General features: G+C 40.7%; 2 protein-coding genes across 3 annotated transcripts in view; one reads left to right on the top strand and one right to left on the bottom strand.

Moving 5' to 3' along the window:
- Positions 1 to 2,770, top strand: part of LOC137999714 (neuronal PAS domain-containing protein 2-like) — a 48,341-nt gene extending 45,571 nt beyond the window's left edge. For both annotated transcript variants that reach the window (XM_068845574.1, XM_068845575.1), the window contains exons 15-16: positions 1 to 832; positions 1,009 to 2,770. The exon at positions 1 to 832 is cut by the window's left edge and continues 401 nt beyond it. The gene's annotated coding sequence lies outside the window, so the exon portion shown is untranslated. The remainder of the gene's footprint in view (positions 833 to 1,008) is intronic.
- LOC137999717 (uncharacterized) overlaps positions 1 to 5,000 on the bottom strand; it is a 297,056-nt gene that overhangs the window by 139,105 nt on the left and 152,951 nt on the right. The gene's annotated exons all lie outside the window — the stretch shown is intronic.

Here is a 5,000-nt window from a genome sequence, read left to right as displayed (position 1 = left end):
CCGTGGGAGATTTAGCACGCCTACTGTTGTAAAAGCCAATAAAAACAGAACCATCTCAGCGTCAAGGGAAATGTGATACTTTTCGAGGGAAAAACCTGTTCCTAAAGGTAGATTTACTCGGGAAAGGGTTGACTCAAGGAATTAGTTGATGAGCTCCTGATCCATGTGACAGCCTCATACTTAGTGATTTGGTCTTTGCGTGAGAGGGGATGGAGTTGATCGATGTTTCGCCAAACGCTTCATTATTGACAGAAACGTTTCAGCCATTTATCGGAAGCAAATCCCCCAGTACATTGACTAGTTCACATTTTTCCCGCGCGGAGCGGAAGCGGGACACATTCCCGCCACTTTTGCTCAAAACAGGAACAAAGCCGTGATTGCATTGACCTAGTGGTGTGTATGTTCCCGCTGGAAGCGCTGGCAGAGAAATGTCGCGTCACTCCCTACATTGATCAAAAGCAGACCTTACTGATGTACGTTTTCCCTGATTACATGTCTTTCCTTGAAGTCCTGATTGGCTCATCTGGGTTTTTTTGGGACCTTGTGTTTGCTAAAAATGTTATCGACGTACTGAAGTTATCGCCAGTCTCGCTTTCACTTAAATGCCACGTCACATAAAACATCTGTATTAAGGCTTCGAGTACAGTTTCGTAAAGACTTCAACAATTGCTTTGAGATAACAGTGGAAAATTCCGTATTTAAGAAATTTGGAGAGAGAGCTAGAAATCATCGACGATCAGACTTCATAGTATTCGGGAAAAGTTTCATGGGTTTTACCCCGCAGCACGAGAAGTGTGACTAAAAACAAACATGGCCGCAAATACAAGGACTTGTATTCTCGGTTTTCACATGACGTCACGACCGCCATGTTGGTGCCCAAAACAAAGAAAAGGCGGCCATGTTGGTGCCCCGACCAAATCCTCCGGGAATTTAACTCTATTATTACGCAAACGCTTCCTTTTGTTTTCGTTAAAAAACATGGCTGTTGATCACGTGAGTGAAAACCAGCAATTGGAATATGTTAATGAATTTAAGACGACGATGTTTCTGGTTGTATCACATGCAAGCGCCAACCTAGCTTTTAAATCGCCTTAACAGAAGGCACTGTTTTCTTGAATCTGTTACCATGGTTCCCATACAAGTCCTGGAATTTGCAGCCATGGTCTGTTTCTCGCTATTGAAATGAAAGACTAAGGTGGAAATCGTTAACCCGGTACATGAAATGAAGAGAGTGTTTTTTTTTTTTCAATGGGGCTATTCGGAAAAAGCCTGAGTGCTCCTTTCCCGGAGTCGAGTCTACGACCGTCAGATTACTGTTCCGATATGGCGCGTTTTTAGTCTCAAAATTCGAACTTTCAGTTCGACAATTCAAACTTTTCATTCGACAATTCAATTCGCGGCAGGTACAAAACAAAGGTCGCAAGTCATTGTTTTACCAATACAGAAAGGATCCTAAAGATTAATTTTTTTTTTTATTTCATTTCATTTTATCCTCTCACAGAAATATACATAGCAGCTTCCCGGAAGTTGCTATGTATATTTCTGGGAAGAGGACACTTTAACATAAAGTAATTCAATAGGAGGTGATTAAGAAAAGAAAGAAAAGGAAAGGAAAGAAAAAGAAAAAGGAAGATAGATCTATATAAACGATACAGAGGTGAAGTAGAGTTCTTACAATGCGTTGCAAAATTACAGAATTACAAGCCTATTTTACATTCACCTTGCTTAATTTATTAACTAAAGTAGGTGTGTCAACATAAGTATCCTCCAGTACTGTTCCAGAATACGTAAAAGGTGCTGATGTAAAACTACAATTAAACTACAATTAAACTAACCTGCGGCCTAATTGAATTGAATTACCAATTATTACCGAGTTGAATTGAAGGTTTGAATAGCTAAATTGAATGTTTGAATTGCCAAATGCACGTTTGAATTTTGACACTAAAAACGCGCCCTATTTCCGATGCACTACCGCTGATCAAAAGGAGACTCGTGTAGCTCAGTCGTAGCGCACGAGCGAGTCTTCCGTAACTCAATGGCAGAGCATCGGAACTATTAATCGGAAAGCCGTAGGTTCGACTCCTGCTGCAAAGGAGCACTCGGGTTCGGAAGACCTTACACAGCAATGACCGAGAATCAGGTTGCTGACTAGCGGTTTTCGTTAAAACAATGGTTTGCTAGGGGTGCTCAGTCTCGCGGGCTCAGAAAACCTGGTTGTGGTCATTGTTATTTAAGCATCCTCGAGTCACCATTGTGTTCATTTCATGTTTTTGTTTGTACATACAGTGAAGAACTCGAGGGATATGCATGACTGAAGTCTGTTCTTGCGGTACTTTTACAAGGTTTTAGACGATGGCTTTTTATCAGGCATTTTATCGCTGGCTGCCAAAACCCATTCTTATATTCATATCGGTCACGTACATTGGACGTTAAACTATAGTTTATCCTCAAAATTACGGTGAAACATTTTAAAAGTTTTAAACAATTCATAACATCACCATCGCACGAACAATAGCTTTATAAACTAATCACAGTCTAGAGCGACTAAAATATTTTGTGTTCTAACTTGTTGCATTGGGATAAGGTCCGTGGTAAACTAGCCTTCCATGCAGAAACTCTTAGGGCTTCGTGACGCGTTCCTCCCCAGCGAGGAGGGCTCGTGGGGAACATATTACTCGATATATACTTTTAAAGTCGATCTTGTTGTAATCGCGTGTGGACACTTAAAGTGCCCAAGGTAAAGTAAAAATATATTTTAGAAAAAAGTGTTCTTAGTGTTTGTAAGATTTGCAGGGTGGAAGGAAGATGCTAGGAACGGCAACGGGCACGTCACAAATTTGCATATTTAGTGGGCAAAAGCTTTGTATACTCTGCACGTGCATTTTTCATTTTTGTCCATTTCTTTGTCGTCGTCTGTAAATCAAAAGTGTGAAATAGCCAAATTTGAGGTTTTAAGAGAACGTCAGCACTTGGAGACAAATTTTCATTTCCTTCCCTAAATTAAGGCCCGCTTGTAACGGTTTCATTCCTGAGGGACTGCTACACCTTTGTCATGTTATAAAGCTTGAAATAGTCTCGAAGTGATTGCAATAACGCGAAGTTTTGATTTCAGATGACGTTCGCGTTGCCGTTCCCGCGTCGTTGCTAAAAGCTCCCTATTGTATCACTGGGGTAATCAGCCGCGCGGGAAAGAAACGAGTTGAAGTCAAGCGGAAGGTTCAACTGCCACAAAGATCCAAAAAACGAAATCATCTTGGCTGTTTGAAATAGTTGCTTGCAAGAATAGATTCAAAAAGTTTCACAGGTCTATGTAACAGGAACGACATGAAAACTTGCTAGATAATGTTTAATCAAAATTTCAAATTTAGCGTGGCTGTACAGCGGGCTGTTCTGTAGGATACGTCCACCAATTCAGCCAATCGCAGCCCGCGTACTATTTCAGAGGAATCTACTGGAATCTTGTGAGAGGTGGAATCTTCTTAAGGACGTTCGCGCTAATTGTTTGTGCGCAACGTTACTGCGCAGGTAACGCGACTGTAATATGTCACGCATTACTTCGAGCATTAGTGAAGTTGAGGTTTTAAAACCTTTGCAAAAACCGTGGACGATAAGTCTTGCACAGCGTTGGATCAGAGAAGATCGTGATCGGTCAAAATTGATTTAAAATATTTATGAAAGTCAAGTAGACTACTGCACGACTGATATTCGCGAGGTTTTATCAGTCGTGCACTAGTCTACTTGACTTTCATACAAATTTTTCAAGCATCAGTGAAAATAACATGGCGACAACAACGCCGAGGAAAAAATTCCAGGCCGGCAAAAGAATGGCACATTTATTTCCGAATCATCATGAAACTTCAAAGAGAAGTGAGCGGGAGGATGGAAAAGCTCTGGAAAAGGTAGCTGATCGAGTAGACTAGTGGCTGAAAGTTTGGAAAACTCGAAGACGAACCGTTGCGTAAATTTAATGGGGCTGTTTCTTTTTAATGTTTTTATTACCCTACGAACTTAAGTTCAAAGTGAATGCATGTTTTTAAAGTTCTTTTCCTTTAGTTTCGTGAAAATTGAGCAGTATTTTCGTCCTCGTCCGCTTGAATAGTGCGGACCTGCGTGGAAACAATCAGCGATTGAATTTCACAAAAAAACACACTCCAGAGGATGAGCATGACGGCAATGAAGAGATATTATACAAAACACCAACCAAATGAAGATGACCCCTGCTTAAAACTTCGTTGCTATGCTCGAGAAAGGTTTTTTTTTCGGCAAAAACCTTTCATCTCGTTAACGATCGATCCTCTCTTGGGTTCCAGTCCTTGCCCGACAGGTCACGCAAAAGCGTGACAAACGAACTTTTCCAAGAGCTTTGCAAAATCACATCGATTTTACTCGTTCAGATCATCGGTGACCCCTATGTTTTTAATCATGAATCACTTACTTTACTTACTATCTACAAAATATGAAGAAATGAAAAAATTCTCACCGTAAGAAGTTATCTTTTTTTAACATTTTCTTTCCTCGTGCCATCGAATTCTGGTAGTGGTTGCAACGGATAGAGCTTACGAAAACGCTCGTCGAGGATGAACTCTACTGTTTACCACATCCCTAGTGGCATACAATTATCTAAAAATCTCACTCCTAAAAACCTATGCACGGAAACTTTCACTCCAACAGTTTATTTTTATGATTTTCGATGGATGAGCAGATGAGCCTACATCTCGCTATTATGACCGATTTCTCGAAATTAAGGCATTTTTCCGCTGCCATTTTCTCCGAAACAAAGTCGGTGACCCCCATTTTTTTTTCCATTTTCGGAGTAAGTACTTTATGACCTAACTCTAGGCGAGAAATGAAGAAAATCTCACCGTAGGAAGATTTTGGCGCGAACGTCCTTAAGTGAGAAGAAGTGGAAAACCAAAAAAGGAAAACCAACATGGCTGCTGTGCGTTCAGGAGCTCGTTCTAGGGTTGAGCGCATTGTGCTCGTAAAAATAGAATAATGTG

Source organism: Montipora foliosa, chromosome 4 (genome assembly GCF_036669935.1).
Source record: "Montipora foliosa isolate CH-2021 chromosome 4, ASM3666993v2, whole genome shotgun sequence".
NCBI lineage: Eukaryota > Metazoa > Cnidaria > Anthozoa > Scleractinia > Acroporidae > Montipora > Montipora foliosa.
Note: the sequence above shows the minus strand (reverse complement) of the source record. Positions and strands in the feature narration are given on the sequence as shown.